Below are 27,491 nucleotides of genomic sequence, written 5' to 3' on the forward strand. Positions count from 1 at the left end.
TTATCTTCAAAATCAAAGATAGAGTAACCTAGGGAGTGAGGGCAAACATTTTTTGAATCTTCCAGGGGCATTGCGCTTTATTTTTCATAACAAAACACGTTAACTATTAGATAGTTATATGACTACATATAGCTGTATACCAGACGCAGTTGGTACCAACCAGATACGTTCAGGTTCCTTTTTGAGTCTGGCTTCTCTCAAGGTTCCATCTTCATTCCATCTCAGGGCGTTTCTCCTTCCCTCGCTTGGCCCTGGCTCACTCATTAGGCACAAACCTACAACTTAAAGGACGAAAAATACGCTTTTATAACCGATTAATCCCTGTAAAGCTGCTTTGAGACAATGTCCATTGTTTGAAGGGTTATACAAATAAAAATGAATTAAACTGAATGTTCACACGGCTTTTAAATTCACCAATTAACACATTAGTGCATGAGATGTCCACATGATACAATTGTAGCTTTGGAAATGTTTCCATTTTGTCCTCTCCTTAAAATTACAACACCAATGTATGATTTTTATCCTGAACTCAAATCCAGTATGTATGAAGTTATCATGACATAAAAAGCAAAAAGAAATGACATTGAATTAGATTATCCCTTTTTTGACACAAATATTTCCATAGTACCAGTTTCTTAACCACCTAAACACACATCTGAACCTGCTCTTACCAGGAAACATTGATCCCATTTAGATTATGAAAAGATTAACACAGCAGTAACCCGATTTCTTAATTCTCTTCATCGCGTGACGATGTCGCCAGCAGCCATTGATTTGTTTGACCATCAAGCACAGCATGCATCAGTGCCATCCTGTAGCTTCTGAGGTTGGCTCTGAAGTTGCGTTCCTCACAGCGACAGTGGCATGGTCGGGCACCATCACACCACGACATGCCTGTCACTGTGACAAGTGGAGGCCGGGATAATTGGGCCGGTGTCAACATGGCTGAAGTTGCACTCGTATTGCCAGCCCCTTTTTTTAGAGATATGCATCTGTACTCCTAAAAAAAAAAAAAAAAAAAAAAAAAAGAGGTAAGAAGATAAAGATGCTTAAAAATGATTTCCAATGCTATGCATTATAATGTAAATGTACAAATGTTGATTCCACCTGATAATGACACACAAAATAAACAGTTGTACATGATGTCTACATTATATGGACAAAAGTATTGGAACCCGCAAAATGTTTTTTTTTTCCAAGTCCCTCCATTAGTTGATACTTAAGAAATTATTAAAAGATTATATATAAACCTGCATTCCAACAGACTCCAGACTAATCAGATTTTGATAAAAGTGTTTGGGCAGTGGACAACTCCGGCCCTGAGTGTTTTTTTCCCCAAACTCAATGAAAAATGAGCATTTCCCTTCACTTGAACTAGAAAAACAAACCCTGAGCACAAATTGAGCTCCAAACAGATCTACGTTATATGAAAGATCTTCTGCTTTAGAGCTCTGACCCTCAAACCTGTTGAAAACCTTTGGGGTTAATGTGAGCACTTACTATATATATATAATAAACTAATGAAATATATGTATGAAAGTGTTTAAGTATTTGCTAATGAACTTCATGACATCATACTTTATCCATTTGTATTTACATTGAATGTTGTTGAACATCTAACGTTGTCCTGCAATAAACAAAAGTAACAACAGGAACTCTGGGAAAGCGTTATCTTAGTGTTTAAGGCTCTGGGTTACTAATCAGAACATCAGGGATTCAACCCCCGGTATCCCCAAGCTGCCCCTCTTAAACAAGGCTCTTAATGTGCTGCAGGGGCCAATCCTGCGCCAGCTTCCTAACATTGCTAGAATATGCGAAGAATTTCACTGTGCTGTAATATACATGTAACAAGGAAAAAAAAGCCCCCTTAACTTTTGGCAGTCTTTCCTTCCACTATCCTCACTTCCAGTAGTGTAAACACCTCACGAAAAACCAATAGATTTGTTCTAATAAACTATTACATCATCAACCATGCAAACGAGGTGTCAGTAGAAACAACATTAGGGGGATGATTACAATATACCAGGTTTTACATGTACACAAAGGTTCCAAAAGTCATTGATCAGCTGTGTAACACACACACACACACACACACACACACACACACACACACACACTGGTGTGACTTACACTTGCATACTAATGCATTCCAAGCAATGCTAGGGCTGAGTCATCCAGATAAACACTAATATGAGCTTATGACAGCCACCCAGAGGCCGAGAGACCATCGCTATTTAGTCTGAGATGCATGCATCTGGGAAATTGCGTCGTTGCAAATGCGTCGCACAGCCATGCGTCTCTAACGGTCGCCTGGAAATGGAGATGGCTCTTAAGGGCACGACGGAAGACGGGCCATCCATAAAAGACCCTGTCATCCCAGCATCGAGCTCATTCACATCTCTGCTTATTCCCATTATCTGCAGGCCAACGAGGCGGCGTGCGACCCGATTACAAGGGCCTCAGGTGTTCGCTTCAATGTCAAATCTGTAATATTGTGTCTGGGCAGGTCGGATGGGGGATTCGTGTTTGCTGGACCCATAACTGAGAATTAACGACCGCTGTCTCTTACTGCTTCGGGAATGTACAATTCAGGATGCACTCGATTTTTTAGGAGAATATTTTCCAAGCAGAAGAACACATCAGGATATGTTTTTTGCATGAACATTACACTGCACATTTGTCTGCCCCCGGTTTAGATTTACCAATTCCTTAAACAACAGATAATTACTGCCGCTAACGATTTATAATGGCATTTACACAAGAAACACATGAATAAATATTGGTTACGGTGTGTTTGAGTTGATAAGATCGAAAGCTAGCTGTTTTTTTCTGTCTTTGCTGGACTTTTAGAAACCACCATCAAGATGCGATTCCTCAGAGCTGTCACGCTCACAGTAATGAGAAAACCGGGGGATTTACTACAAAACTCTCCCTTCTCTACAAGGCCTTCGGTGTAATCGGCACAAAGTCCAGTGTAAAAACCTTGGTAAACTGAAATACTTTCACTCAAACAAAAAAATAGGACAATTGTAGAAATATCCAGATTGTAAAATATAATAATACACTGAACAAAATTATAAACGCGACACTTTTGTTTTTGCCCCCTTTTTTCATGAGCTGAACTCAAAGATCTACGATCAAATATTGTTCACAAATCTGACTAAATCTGTGTTAGTGAGCACTTCTCCTTTCCAGAGAGAATCCATCCACCTCACAGGTGTGGCATATCAAGACGCTAATTAGACAGCATGATTATTGCACAGGTGTGCTTTAGGCTGGTCACAATAAAAGGCCACTCTAAAATGTGCAGTTTGATCACACGGCTCAATGCCACAGACGTCTCAAGTTTTGAGGGCGCGTGCAGTCGGCATACTGACTGCAGGAATGTCCACCAGAGCTATTGCCCGTGAATTGAATGTTCATTTCTCTACCATAAGCCGTCTCCAAAGGCGTTTCAGAGAATTTGTCAGTACATCCAAAAGGCCTTACAACCGCAGACCACGTGTAACCACACCAGCCTAGGACCTCCACATCCAGCACCTTCACCTCCAAGATTGTCTGAGACCAGCCACCTGGACAGCTGCTGCAACAATCGGTTTGCATAACCAAAGCATTTCTGCTGAAACTGTAATATTTATGTTGATTATATTATATATAAAATATACGATACAAAAAATCTAACTGTAAGGATATGACAATGACCACAATTTTAGATTTGCTGGTGAATGAACCAATTAATAAAACTGCAAACTACTTGTTACTGCATGCAAACAACACTGTGACCCTATTTAAGGAATGCACTCAACCCCAACACACCCCACCCATTAATTTAGCACTCTTTGTGTGGTTATAAAGTATGAGTTTAAACCTGAGCTGAAGCAAGAGAATTTCATTTAGTACCAGTGCAGGTAGACTGCTGACATCTAATAGCTAGAAAATATATATTTTTTATTTAAAATAAAATACAATTAAACCAAAACCAATATAGGCTTGTGTTGAATTGGGGGTGTGATTGGTGGTGATTTGTGAAATAATTGGCAGAAGGTGAATAGTAAGGATCCTGCACCTGGTTAAAATTTGGGTTAATGATTGTTGTGTTTCAGGGAGTGTGTGCAGAGAAGAGAGCTGTGTGTATGTGTTAAAGCATAATGAAATAGTTAAAAAAAACTAAAAAACAAACAGATAAAAGGCACAGTGTAAAAAAAGAGTTTTCATTTGAGTTTACAATACTACCTACAAAATATTCTGCTAAAACAGTTTAACAATCTACTTGTAAAATTACAGTGCCATTTATTTTACAGTAGCATACTGTTACACACATGCACTACTCTCGCAACAATGCAATTCTTAAGTTTTGATTTAGTTTTAAACAATATTAAAAATGCAGCAACAGAAAAAAATCCACTAATCAGTGTAGTTATCGATCAGCTAAAGCTCTTTGGCGTCAATTGGTTTTTGAAAATGGCACCTGGGCAAAACTTAAAAATGAAACCTATAACTGGTTATGTTGATCTACATCAGGGGTCACTAACGTGGTGGTAGCCCGCAAGGACCACATGAGTAGCCCGTGGGCCTTTTCTAAAAATATCTGTTGCCTACTTTGTTAAATCATTGTTGATAATTATTATGAGAAATCATTAACCTGATCAGTGTCTTCACATAGATGAATATCATTAATTATTAATATTAACATATAATAAAAGGTAAATTGAGCAAATTTATTTCAGATCAAACTGAAAACTGTGTGTATAAAACTGGTAGCCCTTTATGTTAATTGGTACCCAAGAAGTAGCTCTCAGTTTCAAAAAGGTTGGTGACCCCTGCTCTACATCATCCTTGGTATTGAGCTAAACATTGCTTTCTTGGTAGAGTTTGTGGGCAGTAATTTAAAAAATAAAATAATAATAATTCACCATTTCGGTAACAAGAAAGGTCCTCTCTTGCTGAGGAATGAAACGAGTTGTCACGTTAGACTGATTAAGGACCTTCTATCTCTCCGGTGCACTTCTTTGACTTTATTATTGTTTTTCTTTACTCTCGAGACATGCTGCTTCAATAAAGGCTGGGGAGATGAGAAAAAAAAAAATGAAACAAGCCACAACATATCAATTACACACCCAAATTTTAGCACGGGGTTTATTCAAGTGTGATGCAATTATCCAAATGAGGCATCTGTGTACAACAGCTAGAGACACTCTCGTCTGAGAGGATGGGGTGGAATTCGAGATATAGTCAAGACAAGGAGAAATAAAGCCAGCGCGGGAGGAGGGACTGAAGAGCCTAATTGGCACTTGGAGAAATCATGTTATTTGTCTTTGCCTGTTAACAAGCTTTTCATGGCAGCCAGCTGGATTACAAGCAGATATTGATAGAAGAGAACCGAGTCTGATCGATAGGACGGCTCTGAAGCGTGGAGTTCCCCCCCTCATGTGCTCGTCCTCCTCTGAGTTTTTCTGGCAACACACAGGAGCCATGAGTGGGGATTTTTTCGAAAGCTTAGCACAATCAATGTGGAGGCTTGTATGAAAGATGAGATGAAGCGACGCTTTTCCATTTGATCGAATCCATTAATGGGGAAACATGCAACCGGGACATGCTGACTCATCCGAATATCCTTACATATTTACAGCTAAAGGAGTCGGAGGTGATGGAGGAAGCGGTCGGTAGACAGTTACACAGGTTGCAAAATTGCCAATAACACTTCCGTCTCTACATCCCTGAGTGCATGACGATATCGTTATGCGGTCAGATTGACCTGAAACACCATGCAGTTTGTTTGTAACAAATATTAGGAATATATAAGAAATAAAAAGATTTTTAAAAAATTCAAAAAGCACGTTTATTCAACCCAAAGGTCGTGTAAAACACAGATAAAGTATAATAGATAGTATACATCAATCAGGCATAATATTATGACCAGCATATATTTCCCTTTGGCTTCCAAAACAATCCTGACCTTGCAGTTTTGGAGATGCTCTGATCAAGTCAGCTAGCCATCACAATTTGTCAAACTCTGCTTCTTCGAGGACAAAATGTTCACTTGCTGCCTAATATATTTCACCTATCAATCTATCTAGAATCAGTGTTAATCAATTAACCTGTTATAATGTAATATCATGCTAGATCAGTGTATCAAGAAACATTAAGAAACACAGGATAAAAATACGGCTAATCTAATTAGCAAAAAGTGCAGATGAAAATGAGCTGAAAGAGTAGCGGGTGAGGGCTTGGACACCTTGTCTTTTAACTTAAGGACATGTTTGCAGTGCAATTAATATTATATTGATTAACATATTTAATTAGCACAGCAAGATACATGATATTATGACCGAACTTTGGTAGTAGCCTGTGGTTTGAAGTTTGGCGCATGATGTTCAAAACGATCTATCTTATAATTCCCTCCACTCTTCTGGGAAGATGTTCCACTAGATTTTGGAGTGTGCTTATGGATATTTGTGTTCATCAGCCACAAGTGTATTAGGAAAAGCAGGTACTGATGAAGGTGAGGAGACCTGGGGTGCAGTCAGTGTTCAGATTCATCCCAAAGGTGTTCAGTAGGGATGAGATCAGAGCTCTATAGCAGGCCACTCAAGATCCTCTCCAAAGCATGTGAACCAGATCTTCAAAGAGCTCACTTTATGCACAGGGGCATTGCCATGCTGGAGCAGGTTTGGGTTTCAAATTTCAAGTAAATGCAAAATGTTATTATAGCGCATCTAAAGACGTCCTGTACAATTGAGTGTCTTTAGCTTTGTGGTAACAGTTTGGAAAAGAACCACATGTAGCAGTAAAGGTCAGGTGTGTGTGTGTGTAGATTATATATATATATATATATATATATATATATATATATATATATATATATATATATATATATATATATAATGTGTATGTATGTATGTATGTATATATAGCTGGAAATGGGTAAATGTAAATACCACAAGAAGACATTCATGAAAATTGACAGACGCACCCTTATTTAGAGTAAATTACTCAAGAGATTCGAAGTCTTGGTTAATATTCGTTCTCTGGTTTATTAGTACAAGGACTAAGAATCCCATTAGTCTAAAACATTTTTGGAAGAAAATCGATATTTTAAGTGCTAATGTAAGCAGTGCTGGAAAAGGAAGGTCTTTAGAAATGGTTTGAAGGTGTTTTGAACATTCCACCACCTTGGGGCTAAAACAGAGAAGAGTCTTGAAGCAGGTGTTCCTTGTACTCTGGGCAACAGTAAACAAACGAGGCATTAACGAAGGTGAAACGACTAGATGATGGCGAATAAAGTGAAATAATATTAACAGCACAAAGTAAATGTATGAACCCTATTAGGGCTTGTAGTTGTAGGACTATTCTCAATGCTCATGCAATAGAAATCCACTCAAACGATTAAATCAGGCTATGCCAATTCCTCACTTGACCACTAGAGGTCATAGTGCTATGATTTCTGTGTGATGTCATGTTTTGCATCATGGCATCCCTCTGTTCATCTATCTACTTGTCTATGCTATGACTAGTGTTATTTTGTGTGTCAGCCCACAAGACATGGTTTTGGGATCTCTGGTTTTCTCAATCTTCCAAGGAAAACATGCTTGTCTGTGGATTAAAATTCAAATACAGTATTTGAATCCAAATCTGACTTTGGGCCTGCAGACGGCATGAATGAACTACTTGCTGATGCCTGAATGTGAGCAAGGTGACAGCCACATTGCCTTCCATCAGGTAAAATTCTAGTCGGTGAAGAGCAGGAGGTACGAGGCAAAGCATGAATATTTCATAGATGTCAGCTCTTATTTAGGAACAGATTATAAGAGGGAAAGTGGAAGAAGGGTGAGGCATGTATAGAAGAATATCAAGAGGTTAGAATATCAGAGTCGGATGGTGAAAGTAGGAATTATAAAAGGCTAGACATTAAAAAAAAAATAAAGAGAGACATCCAGTCCTTCAATCCTCTTTTAGCTTTGATTCTTCTGTCTGCTCTGTAGTACTAAGTGGCAGCTTCTCATGTGCCATGATTGGCCTTTTGTGGAGCGATGGTCTTCCGTCATTCTCACCCTGATGAACTTATTTTGGTTGGTTAAATCCTGCATTTCTATGCTCTGCAGTATTCCTTTATCGGCCTTTCCCTCTCTCTTTGTGCATCTCTCTCAGACTCTGATCTCCCCAGACGGGATTATTTACTACAGGTTCCCTCTAAAATTCTCAGCTCACCCGAGGACAGACCGAAGCCACACAGAAATCAAAAGCAAGATCATTCTTTCCTGCTCATCCTCAGGGACTGTGTGTGAGAGAGAAAGTGAGTGAGAGCAGAGAAAGAAGGAGAGAGAAGGTAAGGAAGAGGCGAGCGAGCACGCGAGCATGAGAGAGAAAAAGAAAACCCAGGGTTTCACTTTGAAGCGCGTAAGATTTACTTGTGATGCAACAAGGGTCATTACACTGGTCATATAGATGGATGGAGAGCTGGCAATGTGATGCCACTGGCTGTGAGAAACAGTCTCTTCGCAATGGATGGAGTAAAATGTAAACGCTGCTGTAATGCAGGGCATTTTATAAACTCGCAGTCGGGGTCAAAACATAGACAGACACGGTAAACACGTTACAAGAATACAGACGTATAGGTTCAAGTCTAAAGGCAAACCCGAGTAAGCAAACACATTTATTCTCATTGTACCTTATTGTCTTAATTAATAAAGAAAAGCAGATAAATGAATAGAAACCAGTGCAGTCTAGTATATAAACAATTGCAAAAAAATTTTAAAACAAATATGTAAAATGTAATTCTAACAGAATGCAATGATTTGCTAATCTCATAAACCCATATTCTATTAGCAATCAAACATAGTCAAAAAGGTCATTTTGAATTTGATGGTTGCAACAGGCCTTATAGTTACAATGGGGCAACAAAAGTCTGGAAAATGTTAGTGTTATTAGTGTTATTAAAATTAATCAATTGGAGAAACATTGTGCAACTAATTAGCTTAACTGACAACAGGTCAATATGTGGATTGGGTTCATCTTAGAGAGGCAGAGTTTGACATAAAATTGCAAAACAGTTAAATATCTCATAATTTACAATACACTATCAAAGGTTTCAAAGAATCTGGAGAAACTCTGTACACAAGTAAAAATCAGTAAGGGTGGTTGTGATCTTCGGGGCTTTAGGCAAAGCTGCCAATGTTGGGCCCTCAAACAAGGCCCCTAACCCTCTGTGCTCCAGGGGTGCTGTATTATGCCTGACCCTGCACTCTTACTCCAAGTGTCCTAACATCACTGGGATATGAAAAAAGAATTCCACTGTGTTGCAAAGTATAGGATAAGTAAAAAGCTTATTTACCATAAAAGGTTAAATGTAATGCATCTATTATTGATAAATGGGAAAATGTTGGTAAAAGTAACAGCTTTTGCATATAAGTTAGTTGTTCCTAATTCAATAGTATTGTTTTCCTGCTCACAGTGCATCAACATGCATAGGAAAGTAACAAGAGCAATAACGTGAGCGACTGTGAACCCGTTAAGAGGCTCGGGAGATAACTTTTTAAACGTACCGAGTCATGAGAAATGTTCTGACACCACGTTGGACTTTCCTTGAGTACACGCAGCTGCAGTTTCACTACTTGATCGTATGCTCTTTGATCACAGCTTCGCCTCGTTACTGTGAATCACCTTGGGTTTGCTGTCACATTCATTAGCATCCAGGGCAATATGCCGAGCAACACAAACAAATGTTTTATTCATTATTAAACAAGCCAATGTTATGGAATTTGTCATGAAAAATGAATGAATCAAAACACCCGCTGTACTGTAAATAGAAATAACCAACGAGATTGTGCTGGAGGTGTTCTTCTGCTATGGCTTCATATTGCAAAAAATATTTTCATTCAATCAAACGGCATGGGGTTACAGACTACTTGCGATGCAATGCGGAGGAGATTTGAACCGTTTTAACTATTTTTTTCAAGCAGTGAACCAAATGGTTCCAACCAAGTGGTTATTCATAACCAAAAATACAGCTATATTAAATTCATGGAATTTAGCAAACACCCATATACAGTGCAACTTACATTTATCTCAATCATACAACTGAGCAGCTATGGGGTTAAGGACCTTGCTCAGGGACCCAGGAGTGGCCACTTGGTGTGGTTGGGATTGAACACATGACCACTAGATACGAAGCCCAATGGTAGATTAACCACTGAGCTACCAACTCCCAAAGATTCAATTGCCATCCAAACCAAGCAGGTCACAATCACAATTCACCTGATCTTAAAATAAGCACCATGAAGACATGATTTACCGAGAGTGAGGTGGAAGAATAGGATCGATCTAAACCCTGACCTCAATGTCAGGTCTGGAAAACCGTTTCTTTTTTCCATCTCCAGGGCCAGGTCAGTATAGATGACCCTGTTCTGTATTGTTTGCCTGTGCTCTGAACTTAAATATGCATAAACCATATTTAACATCTGAAATTAGAATTTTTAATTCAACTATAACATGCGTTACAGTACAATCTCTGATGTACGTCAGAGTCAGAATCTCTGATGTGTTTAGTCGCACCGATGGGAGCGATGTGCAGTCATGGCAACTGCTGCTTCACAATCTAACAACCAATCACAGCTGTGCAGATTCAGACTAGCGCCAAACTTTTGGCAGCACTAAGAGTCTGCTCTTAACTCACACAAAAAATTTTTTTTTCAACATATTAATTCAGACCTGTAAATCCCTCCAATCAAAAGTTTTTTTTATTTTTAATTTTTACTTTTTGAAAATGTGTATGAACCATGTAAGTCCTGCCCTTTTAAAGCATGTCAGATACAGTGTTAGCATAAAGTATGTACAGGACAAAAAAAATACAGTAATTATTGTGTTATCAAATGAGTGAAATAAAAAAAAAAACATGTTGTTCCCAAAACCATTTGTGTTGAAGGCTCTGGTAGTACTTACTTTATAGAAGAAAGGATCAGGCTGGGGTGAACAGGGCCCCTCACTACAGGGGCCTCACTACTGCTCACTAGAGGTGGTGAATGTACTGCAGGTCATCAACATGACGGGAAAATGGGTGCTGGGTTGACCACTTACTGCAAGGCCTTTTCTATCACCATGGGATCCAGTTTGTTGATATGATTTGAAAGGTTTAAAGTCCACAGTGAGCATTTTGGGCCCTTTTGACTCTAGAGGTCGTTAGTGTATGGCAATCAACTTGGACTTTATCAGCTTAATGGTGACGTTAGAGTCATGTATGGGCACAATCATTTGCACCAGGAGAAAATTGTATGGCGTTTAAATCAAATTACACACAGATTTGCTGATGCCAGGGTCATTAAGATTTGTTACAATGCTCATATAACACTAGGTATCTTTACTGCCATGGATGGTCCCACCCCCACACACTGGCTAACTGAATATATTCCTCCCCATGAAAACCAATGTTAAATCATATGCTATGGCCTTCCACAGTCACCAAACCATAACCTGCATGGCCCTGGCATCTGCTGGAATGCTGGATTACATGAATCACTATCATGTCTATGCAATATGAGAAAGCTTGCACCTTTCAATGTCCTTTGTATTACTGATCATTTATATCCACCTTAAAGGTATTCAATTTATTATTGCATTTAGAAATGTTATTTTCTTTGTAAAAGACATGTCTTTCCTTTAAAAAAAAATCAGCTCTCTTACAGAATATTTTTTCTCTAAACCCTATCCTATGTCAATGTGTTCCAGTCCTTGATTTCCACCAAATTACCATGTGATTCCTCTAAAAAATATATATATAAATAAATACCATAAATAAATAAAATGCAAGGACTGAAAATTGTTCTTTTACAGTTCACTTGGCTTGGTGTTTATAGCCATGTGGGTCTTGTTAAAATTTTACAGCAGGATTGTTTTGTTGTTGTTCTTATTTTGATGGTCTGCTTTACACAATGGGATTTGGGAGCATTAGGGTATCCAATGTCTCTGGTGACTAGAGGGGGGACAGAGAAAAAAAAAGAAACAAAAAAATTGTCCGGTAATGCATCAGACAGGACACACAAGGATTTATTGTGCTACTCTGACTTGGATTAGGGCTTATGGGCATGTCTATTGTCAAGAGGGATTTATGTGTAGCATTTTTTTTCCCCATTTGCAGTCTATCCCTATTTCCTTCTCTGACCTAAACCTTCTAACCTTCAAGCTTGCCTTTGTACCCTTATAGTATACAGTATTTTATTTTACATGATCAAAAATGTTTACAAATTTAGTTGCTTGATATTTTCCAGAGACGCAATAAAAGTTTAATTGTATAGCACTTTTAACAATGGACATTGTCTTAAAGCATCTTTACAGAATTAAATACATTGCAAATATAATTTGTCAAATTGCTGCCTCTCAGTTTATCCCTAATAAGAGAACCAGTGGCAAAGGAAAAACTCCCTAACATGGAATAAACCTTGAGAGGAACCAGAGTCACTTACAATATAATGATTGGACTTACAATGTCCAATCATTATATTTACAGTGCAACCATCCTCAACAGCACCAGGTTGTCTCCAGTTGAAAAGAGCTCCATCCAGAGGTAGGAATCAGGCAGGTCCATAAAGAAGAATAGGACAGGATCACTGGCACCTCAGAATTATGTGTAGCTCAAATGAGAGTGAGAGTGAGAGAGAGAGAGAGAGAGAGAGAGAGAGAGAGAGAGAGACATGGCATTGTGATCAAATCTAAGTGCAAACTGGGATTCTGGCAAGACCAGCTATGGCATCATAACTGAAAGGAAAAGCCAGAAGGTAGCATACCTGTGGGATCTCTGGTATATAAGGTGGTCAGCCATACTCCATAAACAAACCTTAGTGAACGTGCTTTCTTTTGGGAAGGAAGACAGCAGGAAAATCACCAAATCACTCTATAACTAGGATCCCTCCAGATCTGCTACTCTTTATAGACTTTTACACCCAGACTGTGTCTGAGTCTCAAACACTTAATAGAAGTCTGTTTCATAACTGTGAGGCTTTATAAAACAAAACTCTGACCCCTGCCTATTCACTATTCGAGGTACCAACAAATAGCCTGAACCTTTTTACCAAAGTAGGTGTGATGGTTCGCCAAAAGTTCACTCAGATATTGCAGATATTGTGGTGGGGGACCTTTCAGTTCTTAATATGTCAGTAGTAGTACTTCAGTGTGAAGTTTGATTGTAGACCAGTCTAAGATAGTCGTGATGTGATAATTTTTACTGGTTCTGGTAATCCTACATTCTAACTAGACTATTTGGAGGTTGGTTTTTTTTTTGTTTACACAGAAAATCCAGACCGTAAGACTTTACAACAGTCCAAGCAAAAGCATGACCTAGTTTTCTGCATCATGTAGAGACATATTTATCTGAGCAATAATTCAGAGATGAAAGTAAGCTAATATCTACATGAGCTTTAAAGAAAATACACACACCAATTATTTTTTTTTTACTGCTGCACATGATGGGACAGAAATACAAGCCAGAGATACCATGTAATTAGAAAGGTTTTTTTTTTAGCTGCATGTGATTTTAGCAAAAGTACTTTTACTATTTAGCAGTAGGAAGTTAACTAGCATCCAATATCTAATGAGGCAGTCTGAAGGAGACCAGACTCCAAATAGAAGACGTGTACAACTTAAAGTTTTTTCAATTAACCCACTTGAGCAGGTATTTCTCAATGACTACAGGGCATTGCTTTAGGGTTTACTGACATGGTAGCTATACTGTTACTCGATACACAAACAGTTAGCAAAGTAGAAGCAAGCAAGCGAACTGACCAAACAAACATTTTTCTGAGGGGCAGAAAAATTTTTCAAACATAGATTACAAAGCCAATAAAGCATATGGCATTGAACAACATAGGATAGACAACCAAGAAGTTAGCAGGATAGCTAGGAAAAGATGCGCTTCAACTAAAGCCTGCAGGTTTCTCGAGACAATTCGCAAATATGCAGCTGAATCGTTTCCTGTTTTTGAAGATTGCAAAGCCTCTAGTGGTCTATGATGCACAATAATTTACAAATATTTTGTACCCATTCTTAGCTATATTGTAGACATTATACACAGTCGGTCCCTTCCCAAGTCACCAATCTCTGGTCATGTTACCAAGGAACCAGAATGTACTGACTTGACAGAAAGAATTGACCTAAAAGATTCCTTCTATAAAGGTTAAATAAATGTTTCCCCGAAAATGTTATGCCAATGATTATATATTTTGCTGGATATTAAACAGTTTTTTGGGGTAATCTGTATTTTATGTTTAAGTTGCAGATTATGTGAAGCATCAGCTGTTCAAGCCTATAGTAAGCGAACAAGAAAAAAGAAAAGAAATTCATGTTTAAACCAGATCTACAGTTATAAGCAACTATAAGAAAATAACGAACACATCTTGACCAATCAGATTCACGTATTCAACCATGCTGTGGTTTAAATGTGACTTTTCTCAGGTGCAAAAATTATGCATAAAATTATATTCAAATTGTTTTAGTGTGCCATTCAAATCAAAGTGTGCTGCTGACATTTGATATTCATTTTCAGACAACAATGTATTTTGCCTTGTTAAATGACTGTGCTATAACCTTTTGAATACCCCCCTTTCCCCCTTTCACTAATTCTTATATAGCCCCATTCATTGTTCTTATTCCACCCCAGTCCCTCGTTCCCATCCCAATCCTAGCTGCCCTACTATCTCCTCGGGGACCTATAAGGAGAACCGTGATGGATCACAGAAGTTGTGAGAGAAAGCGGTGACCTGGAACCAGCACCTGCATGTGACGGTAACCCTTGATACAAAAGGAAGAACGACTTATTTATAGCACTCTCTTTCTCTATCTCAAGTGAGTACATCCAACCTCACTAAAGTGTGAAGTTGATTTGGTTGACACATATAGGGGGACTTTGTGGACCACCTGAATCATATGCTTGGAATGGAAAATTTAGTTTGGATGCAAATGTTTGAGATTGCCTGAAATGTACGTAGTTTGTATACTTTTTTCTATACACTTATCAAGGATACTAGAAATCTGACCCACTTTTCCTTGAGCTACAGAGCCTGGAATATTTGCGGATTAATAAATTCATTTGACTTACTCTTTCAAAACTACCTGATTTCTTAAACAAGTATTTCAACACACTGTTAAGATAACCCAGATAACATTAAGATCTTAAAGGTGGCTCTTTAGGATGCAAAAGCACACGTGACAGCACCAAAATGGTTCTTGATCCAATAAAGTGCAAATTGAAAATGTTCGAATATGAACCGGGAAAAATCAGATGCCAAGACAAGCAGGGACTGTATTATTTATTAAAGAAAAAAACGTATATTTTACTTCTGGATCAGCGTGTGTTTGTGTGTAGCTATCTATCCACTGGGGACCTGAGGTGGTGCATGGTGATTTTGCTGAGCTGTGTTGTGGGTGACCTGTGGTCAATCTTACTGGACCGTGTCATGTTGCACATTTTTCCCCCACTTTGCCTTCAGCTCCATTTCTCTTCATTCGCTTCTCTCACCGTTGGACTACTGCTTTTGCCTTTAAAACACACTCATGTTCTAAGTCCACATTAATTATCCACAATGAGCAAATGATCAGTTCGGCAGCCTGGTTAACAACTGTAGCATAACATACTGTTATTTCGACTTAAAAACTTCAAATTGGAAGACTTATTCCATAGAAATGTCTTAAACAAGCTAGAACATGCTAGGTGTAGTAAGGTGGAGTAATGAGAAGGCAAAATAGCATCAATTCACAATTCCAATGTTGAGCAAGTTTTAAAATCAAGACGTTTAACTAGTTGAGTGATGCCTCATTTCTGAAAGGGAAAATGCCATCTTTCAGAATCCTGCGCTAGGGAAGTTGTTCCAGGGTGATTTAATCAAAAGTGTTGGATGTGCTACTTCATTATAATCCCCCACAGATCACAGAGCAAAGACTTTTACATTGATGGCATTTGACAAATACTCTTATCCAGATTGACTTTTAATTCTCTCATTTCTACAACTGAGCAGTTGAAGGTTAAAAGCTTTGCTCAAGGGCGCAGCAGGGGCAGCTTGGTGGTACTGGGATTTGAACTCATGTCCTTCTGATGACACGTCCTACATCCTAACCACCTTCAAAGACTTTTCAGATTAAAAAAAATGAGGGATAAAATAAGGAAACATTATTTCATATGGTACACCGTAGTGAATTGACTTCTAAAACCCTTCCCCAACATATAACTTCTACTACTGATCTGCTCAGCTCATTTTATTATATTTTATATATGACTTAGTTTACACTACTATTACTTTACTAGGAGATGCATTTCTTGCAGAGCTTCAGCAAACAAGATGCAAATTAAATAAGCAAAGCCTGTAACGTAATAGAATCAAAATATAAAAAATTACTTTGTAGAAAGACCCAAAAGGGAGATGATGTTAACGCGATCCAACATCGTTACGTCAGAGGGTCACGAGCGATGCTCAGCCACATATTGATGGATTTCAGGCAACATTCCTATTTACTGCTTTTGGAATGCTGGACACTTGGGGGAAGCCACTGTGTGATTGAGAGTAACTTATTCTGTCAGGCTAATCCACATTTGTTTGTTAGCCTGTGTCTATTCACCATACTGGACAAGTAGGCAGGACAAGTCCATGCTCAAGACACAAGAAGTTGTTTCTTTCTGTATCATCGTTGAAACATATAATTTAAAGGCATTGGTGATGAATATCTGACACTTTTTTAATTGAGATGGCTCCTCATAACAGTTATTGCAGCAAAAACAAATCTAATCAGTACAAACTGGCTTCAATCCATTCTTTGATGTATTATATGCCTTCATGTCATTATTCGGAGCCCTAAGAGCAACATGAGCAGTCCAGATGAGTTATTGGCAAGTATGCAATCAGGAGTTTCAGCAAGTCGATCAGTGTTTGTTAAATCAGACATCGGAAGGTGACAGACGTTCCATTTCTGTCAAGCTTCCGAGTTCGCAATCAGAAAAAAGGTCTGATGGTATGTATTTTAAGTTGTATTTTGAACTCATAATTAAGACAAAACATATGATTTAAATTTTTTTTTATATTTTTGCCCAGTTATGCATTTATGTACACTGTGGTGCTGTGAGGAGCATTTTTTTTTTATTAACTTGTAAGCTCTATCAAAAACTATTCAAAAAACACAGTTCCATGTCTATTGTGACATATAACCTTTTTATTTGCTGTAGAAAATCTAGGTAACAAAACTAATCAGTATTACATTGATGCATTCTCTAAGCTACGGAGAGCATCATGGAAATCTCTGTCATGCTACACAGCCTCAGCACCTTTTAGCATACAACATATTGTGATAAGTGTTGGGTCTCTGCATTTCCGGTTGCTTGAGGGCTGGTGGCAGTGATTCTGGGTATTATTTAGGTGCCATGGAAACGTTAGACACTTTTCTTGCAGGGTATGGCGTTGACCCATTAGTGAGTACAAAAATAACAGTACATACAATTTTAAAACATACAGGCTTTATTGTAGGGAATCACTAATGAAAATGGGTTTTTATGTAAATATTACATACAATTTCATTATTATTTGGCATCAAACACACACACACACATAAACACACACACACACATAGACACACACTGCCATCCAGGTCCAATCTTCAATCTTTTTTCCTATAATGTAATGGGAAGTAAAGGATGTATTGCGGAGGCCTACAGGAAAGTCAATAGAAGTATAATATAGTGTATCACAACACTAATATTTATTTTATACCAATAAGTCTTTTTTGTGTTTTCTTCTATGAGTCAGTTCATCCAGATCTTCCTTGTCAAAGCCTCACCAAACCAATCTCCCTTGGTCAAACATCTTCGTCTTCCCCCCCCCCGAAAGCAATAAGAGCAGTCATACAATCTGGTCCCATTTATTCAGAAGCACACTCGGGCAGAAAAGTTCCCGCCGCAATTCCCTTAAAACAATAAAGTGCTGGACGACATAAATATAATGACCCAGAGCGAGTGCATCCGCTCCCTCGACTGTTGTCCTCCTTCTCCCTGACGTTCCATGATAAACCTCTGTTCATTTTCCCAGCTACTGCAGTCATGGGGACAATTCTTACATTAATAATGTGCAGGACCGATACAAGCATCTGGGCTTTGCTTCCTCCCCAACTCTTCGCTTACAGTCTTTCTGGGTCCAAATTACCCATTTGATTTTTTTTTTTGTATCAAAAGTCGAACAGCTTGCATTTATGCACACGAAGGAATTGGGAAAGGGAACCGTTGAAGGTTGGCGTTATAGTTTTCCTACCAAATCGTTCATAAGGGAACAGGATAGTGGGTTTAGGAACAAACCTGTTTTAGCAGTCTGTGAAGACTTGGTTTCTCCGATGATGCAAGCTGTATGTAAGAACATTTAGGGTTTAGGGAGGGGACGGTGGTGGACGGATTACACAAAGCATGTACTTTGAGAGAGAGTGAGTAAAATATTTGCTCAATCAAGTAATGTAAAAAGACTCTAATGTTACTCTTAAAACACCACTTATATGCATAACTTTTACATCATTTTTACAGAAGACAGAGATTGGCAAGCACTTGTAAAGATTCAATGCATGTGTTAGTTTTGATGTACTCAGAATAAAGAAAGTGAGCTGAAAGTGGTAAGCTAGTGACAATTTTAACATTGCATTAGTTAGACCTATGCATGGCTATTTTTTCTTGGTCTTCCTTTATAGTGGTTCCTCAAGCAACCTGCTCACTCTGTCCTAATATTCACACAGCAAGAATAAAAATAACTTCTAGAATGGCTTTTGACATCGAGTGGACAAAACATTTTGAAATGTTTTTATGTCATGATGAAATCCCAGAGAGAAGCTGGTGCTCACGGGGTTAAAATAAAGACTTTTAGGGAAGATCTCGGTCTGTACTTTGTCTGTCGTTTTAAAAGTCCCCACTTTTGTTGCATGCTGGCTTGATTATTGAACACCAAGCAAGCCACTTACCAAGCTTTACTTTATTTCAAAGAGTCTGAGTAATGGAACAGCATTATATATAATTTTTTTATTGACTTTATTTTTTTATGTCAGCAAATCATACTTTTTTCAGATAAATTAATTTAACCAGGTCTTTGTTACTTTGACTTAAAAACAACTGCTTGCTAGTGGCATTGTTAGCAAAACCATTGTGTTTTCAGGTTTGCAGGTAAACAGATGAGTTTTGTATATTCTCAAACTATGTAAATGATGTATGACGTAGTTCTTCTCCAAACCTTTACCACAAAGTCGCACAATTGTAAAGGATGTCTTTGGATGCAGTAGAATTCAATTTTTCCTTCCCTTGAACGAGGAGACAGAAACATGTTCAAGCGTGACAATGTCACTGCGCACAAAGCCAGCGTAGCCATATGAAGATATGCTTTACATGAATTGAAGTGGAAGATCTTGAGTGGTCTGCTCTGACCCTCTGGCCTACTGAACACCTTTGGATTGAGTTAAATGCAGACTGCACCTCAGGCCTCCGCACCTACATCAGTACCTAACTTTACTTACAGCCTAGTAGCTAAATGACCACACACAAGCATCTCCACAAAAACACTTTAGAATCTTTCCAGAATTTTCTATATAGAACGAACCGTCTTTACAGTGTAAAACTTTCTTTCGGCTTCTTCCATCGGGGTCGCCACAGCGTATTCGTGATCCGCATGTTCGATTTGGCACGTTTTTTCGGCACTAAGAGTGCACTGGCTTGTGCAACCCTAATGGCTGGGGTCGGTTCCCTGACCGGGAGTCGAACCCGGGCTGCAGCGGTGAGAGCGCCGCATCCTAACCACTAGACCAGTGTATCCTGTTAATATTGCATTTGTTGGTATTGAATCTGCATTGAGCAGAACCAGGACCATACCAAAAGTAGCAGCTTGTCATGTTACAAGGCACAAAATTCCGCAAAAACGTCTTACATCAAATGACTTAAAATCTTTGAAGAGATCTTGAATATCACAAGAACCAGCAACCAGGATAAACTATGAGCTCCCAATGAGAACAAAATGATTGTCGTGATCATTCTACCTCCCGTTATTGTGCATAATGTGAATTCCATCATTCGAGCCACGGAAGACACAATCTCCGGTAAACCAACAGGCTAAAACTAGGCTCCATCAGGAAGTGCAAATATTTGCCGTCAAAAATCTCCATGCAATATTCACGCCCGACGCGCACGCTCCGAGATAACGCGGCACTCCAAATAAACACGCGAGCAGGCAAACAGTCGCTTGTTTGAACATAGTTCATCTGAATATAGAAACAGCGCTATGACCCTGTGTCTTTGTGTTTAAACAAGCATGGATTTGATGGGCTATAATTACAACTGGATGCTATTCGCCGACTCGAGCTGAAAACCCAACAATTACCAATCAGCAGGTGCTCGTGGATAATGACAGCCGTGCCGGTGATCAGCACGAGCAGAGAATTCGGGGGGGGAAAAAAAACGTTTTTTATTTTTTTATTCTCTCTTTCATGAGGGGTTGGGATTCAGGATGAAAATGTCCTCTCATCTATACACCAAATGTTACAAATAACATAAGCTTGAGCAAATTTGCCAAGATGGTGGTGGTGGTGGATGTGCATGTGTAACGCAAATTGAGATATATCTCAGAAGAATTGCAATTGAACATGAACGTAAATATATCTTGATGCATATTTATATATCACTTGGTATCGTCAATATTTCATTTGCACTAACATTTTTAAGAGTTTTACCTATTTACTGATGATGGCTAATACTGGCATGAAATTCATGCAGAATGTGGTTAATAATAAAAAATAAATAAATAATGTGAAATCTTGTTTGAAGCAATGAGGTGGTTGGTGGGTTCAATGACAGAATATCCCTATTCTCATTTACCTGAAACCAACTCTGTAAATAATCCAAGACTACATAAATGAAGAGAAACTCGTTGCACTTGATTTGTTTTCAACAAAAACAAATAATGATAAAATATTTACAAAATGGGTGTTAAATCCAATTAAACATCCTATAAGTTAAATGCAGATACAGTATGCTAGAACTACAATCATTTGCATTATAGCATTATGAACCACTGTTCAGGCCATGGTAGTGTCACAGAATACCCAAGTGGATTTACACATGCATAATCAGGATATTACATTTTCTGACCAAAAATATATCAGATTTACAAAAATGAAAGACGATCTTAAAATGAGGAACAAGGAATTGACTTCGAAGAAGAGCAGACTCGTGCTGAGCCATTGTTTAAACAATGGAGATAAGTGATGAGGTTAAGTGTAAATCCATTTACAAATGATTGAATGTTTTGTAGGCTTTAATCCAGGTTTTGATTGGATTAAAGTTTTGGACATGGCCAGATGCACTGGCCCTGGAGTAGTAATCCTCTCTCTCCTGATAAAACGATGATTTATTTTTGTTTAGATGAGGCAGGAAGGTTCAAACAAATTTAGAAGCATAAATAGAGTTGTAGTGCCATGCAGAGAAATTCATCATGTTTTCCACATCTGGATCTGAAATGGAATTGGCAAATCTGAAATCTTAATTGGCAATTTTACAGCTTAATCTACTATCCACTTGTCATGTGACTTTTTTGAAACTTTCCAATGTTCTCTAAAGGCAGGATCTTCAGCTACAAAATGATGCTACCACCATCATGCTTCACTACGAGAGCCATTATGCGACATTGACACAAACATGCTGACTGGGCATCTATTTGTTACATGCTATCATATCATATCATCAAATCCTGCACACTGTGTGATTTTTATGAATCCTTTGCGATTGTTGCTCGTCAGACTGTAGAAACACGATCCCCAAGTCACACTTAAGGATCTCATTTGTCGTAAAACAAGTCAAGTACTACAGTCAAAAACTGACACACAAGAAAAAGTCTCGTCTGAAGCTTCACGTCATCAACCCGTGACACGTTCAGACCCACGTTCTCTCGCTAACGGTAGCTAGCAGCAAACTTAAACAATCTGTAGCGTTAATTTTTCTGTTCATGATATGCTTTCTTGCTGCACAGTCCACCTGACATATTTCGACATTTTTGAAACGGGTTGATGTTGTCTCACGGCAGGAAAGTGTCTGAAATCTTCAGACAACGTCAGAATTTCATAGATGGAAAAACTAAAATATTGCAATGGCCATCAGTGAACTTTTTAAACCAGTGTTCAAAAACTAGAGATTTTAGCCTAGGATCATAGGAATCTTTTTATCCACATTTTACCAAATCGTGGCCCAGAATCGCACAGCATGCAGTGGGTTTTAGTTACATACTCCCAGACAAATCCCAAGACAAACACTAGGTAGGCTGCAGAACTAAATAGTAAATGCAAACATATAGCAGACAGTGTGTGCTCAGTGCAGACTCTGTGTAGGCTAGTGGAACAATATGACGGCAGACTATATAGAGAAATTCCCCTGACGCAGCATACGCTATCTGTCAGAAAAGCGACTACTTTATAATTGAGTCTGCTTCGTCCCCCCGGGGAGAGGGACAGTGAGACCTCGAGGAAGCTATTTGTATTCATCCACCACTAACTCCTCTTCAGTAAAGGTAAAACCAATTACCTTTTACCAATGACCAATTAAAGAACCGAGCCAACAGGGAGGGAAAAAAAAAATCCCAGGCGTTAATGCATGTTTAGTCATCCTTGCATTTTAGATCATTTTTACAACTTGCTTCCATGGGACAAGACCAAGCTGACCCACTTGACAAATCTCCTGTAAGGAATAGTGAAGACATACGTTTAATCCTACTGTGTAAATATAGATCTTTCCCTATTCACACCAATAATATATCTTCTCATGTATCTGCGCAGTTAAAGCGAATGCAGTTCATCTCATTATAGTTGCAATATGAAGAAAGAAAACTGCAGGAGAAGGAGTGGGTTGGGAGGAGAAGCAAGGAACAACAGGGAGTAGATGCAACTCCTCTTTGACATCTTATTAACATCTGTTCATGAGTGTAGATGAAATCAAATTTCAGATTTACAGCATGCCATGGGAGTAGGATTAGCATACAAACAAGGCTGTTTTTTATAGCAAGGTTTAAAGCAAGGGCCACTATGAGTTTTGGGGGATGCACTGAGCTAGTTTATATTACATACAAACAGGAAGATAGGAGTTTGTTTCGTATCTAGTAAATGGCAGATTATATATCTATATATTATATATCTATTTATATAAGATTTCAGTCTCGCTTAAAATGTGGCGCAGGGGTTTTATTGAGCAAATCCGGCAAATCCAAAAGGGGCAAACTTCCAGAGTGCTAGCAAGATATCTTCAAAATTGACCAAAATGAAACAGTTATGTCCAGTATGGTCAATGTGCTATTTGGGGGGGAAATTTTGTGTCATTAGACATCCAAAGTAATAGATCCAGCTTGTTCCAATACAGCTAGGTTTGTAGCTTTTTGTTTGACTAAATATTTTGAAGTTAATAAAAATGCATTAAATTAATTGACAATAATAATAAAAAAGTTTTATAAGAAAGAAAAGAAAATCAAAGGATTAGAATGATTGATACCAGAAAAAACAAGTACTCAAACAGTGTGTTATGAGTGTTATGCTTGTCCTAGATTTTTCATGTGTTCAAAAATAAATAAAATAAAAACCTCACACACCCTCAAATCCATATTTTTTTTTTTTTTAGCAGATCTAGAAACCTTATATATGAGTCCAAATATGGGGTCCACTTCAGCACTTTCTGAAGTGGACATCCTCCTTTAAACATACATTTCCATCTGCCAATCCCACTTGATGTGCACAGCCTGATTTCCTGAGCACCCAGAAGCTCAAGTTGAAAGAAAAAGAAAGAATTCCGAAATTCATTTCCAAATCGAAGAAACGGTATGCGGAAGATAGCGAAGAGCAGAAAAGAACAACTCGTTTGATCAAAGTCCAGTTTATGTACAAGATGAGGATTGGTGGGGCGAATTAGTTTATAATTTCCTTATTTTTAAACCATCTCAACCCTTTTTTAATTTCTTTTTTTAATGGGAAATACTTGTGTGTAAAGGTGGTGTTCAATCTGGCAACCTGAGAGGCATGGACTACACACAAAAGATCCAATCTGCAGCAGCGTAACCCAATTATAAATACAAGCAACTTTCCCAAATTTTGAGCATGAATTCGCCGCTTAACTGAGAAAAAAGATAACAAAAATTGGACGATGAACCCCAAACTTCCAAATACATCTAAAGTGCTCACAGCATCTGAACAACAAATTGATTTCGAAAGCGACTGCGCTTGTCCACGGCCTTGCGAACATGAGTCGATATTCCATACCCTAAGTGTGTGTGTGTTGTGTTTAATGAAGGCCTGCTGCAGCTTAGTGGCCATGATTAATGGAAGTCCCATACTGCTCTCTTCTCTCATGGTGATTTAGGACAACAATAATCGCTCACGCGGATGCGGTGTGCGTTTCGGGCCATTAAAAGCGCTACGGCGCGGCTCACTTCAACACAAACACCTCATTTAAGCCATATTGCGGTCAACACTCAGGAGAACGTCCACTAAGGTGTCATATCCCAAGCAATTATAAGCACGAAAAAAAAATTGCCAGTTTCCAAATGTGTGGCTATATAATCTTCATACTTGTTACATCTTTTCATGTTTTTTGTCTTAAATTCACTGGAAGTGTTTAGGAGTTGGAAGAACCAGCAAACACCATGCAAGTCACCGAAAAAAAATTGTAGATGCATATAAAGCATATCAAAATCATTTCCACTCGGTGGCCAGGCTGTCTTCTCTGACAGTTTCCACAGCAACGTGGCACTCGCTCCCTTTCTTTTTAGAGAGCCATGACACGAGATAGTGATAGAGATCAGCCATGAGCACATCCGAACACGCAGGCACTAAAGTGACAGAGTAAATGTATGTGAAGTGGCCACGCTCCTATCTCAATATAGAGCGCACATCAATGGCACGGTGTTAGGAGGACTGGATATCCATCTGCTGCTCTGGTAGTAAATGAAGAATATGAGGCAGCAGAAGTCTGGGTCGGGTCAATGTTTGCACAAGTACCGCCGCAGAGATCTTTTCCTGGATGCCGATGAGGGCTGGAGTCCATCACAGTTTCCTTTGTTTGCCTGGTGTCAAATTTGAGATTCTACTGCCCCAGTCCATAGTCTACTCCCACCAGTCTCCCATTCTCTCATACTCCCCAGTCCCCAGCCGTTCACTGATGCACATTAAGAAGAGCCATCTCGGAAGTGTCAAGGGGAAAAAGAAAAGACGCAAAGAGTGCCCTCTGACCTTGGTGTGATTATTTCACACCAATCTTTCATTTAAAGCTCATTTAGATTTGACAGTAGCAGGCCGTGCATTTCACTCCCAGGCCTTCAGTGGTGTCCTGTCTGAATCAATCCACATCTTAATACCATCATTATAACGACATGGCCATAACTATCAATATTAACCAGAAACGCAGTGTAAGAGAGCGCTGCATCACAGACAGCAAGAATGAATTCTATTTCTTAATTCAACAAGTCTCCTTTCACTGTAGCCACAGCTGCACCACCCGCAAACATGATCTCTAGCAGAAGCATCGATATTAACCTCATAAAATGACCCCGTTTTTTCTTTGCATTTTTTTTGCCTTCTAATCACAGAAACCTCAGGCATTATAGTTTTCCTAAGGATTTAAAATAATGACAAATAGTGTTTGCTTTTTTTGCATATTCTACGGAAAAAAACGCACAAAAGTTTAAAGTTTATTTTTTTTAAGTTTAAAAACTACTTGAAGATCGGCTGTGCTTTAATCTACCTGTGAAACCACAATTTGCCTTCTTGGAAATAAATCATTGGTACCCAACAAAATAATGCATTTACTCTTCTCAAGATTGGTTGTATCACAGCTGTTAGGATGATCTTACACTTGTCCTCCCACTTTTTCAATTAACTCCATATTCTGATCAGTATTTGGCTCACCAGGTTCCTCCACCTTACTCCGTCCTATCGTAGGCTTCATCGTTTGTATGAACTGATCAATCCCATCCCTTGTGAAAATGATGCGAAATCCAATCCCATCCCTTGTGAAAATGATGCGAAATCCAATCCCATCCCTTGTGAAAATGATGCGAAAACTGGCACCGAAAGCCAGCGTGGTGTGACGATGGACAAAAATGGCAACTTAAAACCACAATAAACAACAGACTTGCCAGTACAAAGTGTTTTATACAATAATTTTTTTTTTTTATCAGTTAGATCTCAAGGGTGTTTAAAAGAATTTATTAATCTCCAGGTTATAATACAGGAGTCGAGTACACTTTTAGTCGGGCCGTGCACTAGAACACATTCTCATCAGTCCGATTCATTCTGCAAGGCATCTTAATTATGATGATTTTCTTTCCAAGTGCTCAGTCAGGTCTATTAATAAACTCTACATTACAAAAATAAGCCTTCATTGATGACTGTAAAATGAGGCTGAAATGAGAAGAAAAAAATGTCTGCTTTCGACGCCAGTGTTAACAGCGCTAAGTTCAGGAACATAAAACCGCAGGATGGGACGAATGGAAAAAATAAGTAGACAAAAGTGAGAAAGTCAATTACAACATTTTCAATCGGGACATAAAGAGGGTCGAGTATTCTCTCTGCATTACTTTCTGTCCTTCTGGACTAGCAAAGGATCGATGCACTTATTTCTTAATGAGCAGACCTTCCATCCCAATAGTACACAAGTTCTACTGCCCAACCCGAGAGCGCGTGAGTCGACGGGAGAGCTGCTTTATTTGCTTGCGCGATGCAGCTGCACACACTCATTCTGATCTCAATAAGATGTTGGTTATTGGAAGGCTCGAGCAGAGAGCGCCGTGTCACCTACACGCACGTTCGACTGGGGAAACCGAGCATGCTAATCGAGACATTGTACCACTTCACTAGCTGCAACGAAACAGGAAAATAAGGACGTTGCTGAATCTTGAGCGGGTTTTATAAATAAGCTGCGAACGAGGAGGTTTCGATTTAATGTTCTGCAATTAAACCAGTGTTTAATTAGTTTTTTAAACTAAGACCATTCACACAAATATGTATTAACAATCTACAAGACTCCTATTAGATTTTTATTGCAATGCTTACAAACACTCATTTGACTAAGGAAAGCGAGCATGCTAATCGAGATATTGTACCATTTCACTAGCTGCAATAAAATGGAAAAACACTCAATAAATAAGGACATTCTGGATTTTATAAATAAGCTGCCAAACGAGGTTTTACATTTGTTAGAATTGTTCGATTTAAGCAGATGTGCATTTTTTTAAACTAGGGCCATACACACAATTATGTATTAGCAATATACTAGACTCTTATTTGATGTTTATTTCAATGCTTGTCATCTTCACATTCAGCTCATTTTATTATTTCTAAGTTGCGTCAGTTTCTTGTATTCAGTTTCTTGTATTAAGAGTCGGGTTATGCGCTTGCAGTTAAAGCAGATTTGTGGGCTTTTGCTCATTCGCTTTTGCTCATTCCCAACCAGTGTGATTAGATATACTGTATCAGGT

The sequence above is a fragment of the Silurus meridionalis genome, chromosome 2 (genome assembly GCF_014805685.1).
Source record: "Silurus meridionalis isolate SWU-2019-XX chromosome 2, ASM1480568v1, whole genome shotgun sequence".
In the NCBI taxonomy this organism is placed as follows: Eukaryota; Metazoa; Chordata; class Actinopteri; order Siluriformes; family Siluridae; genus Silurus; species Silurus meridionalis.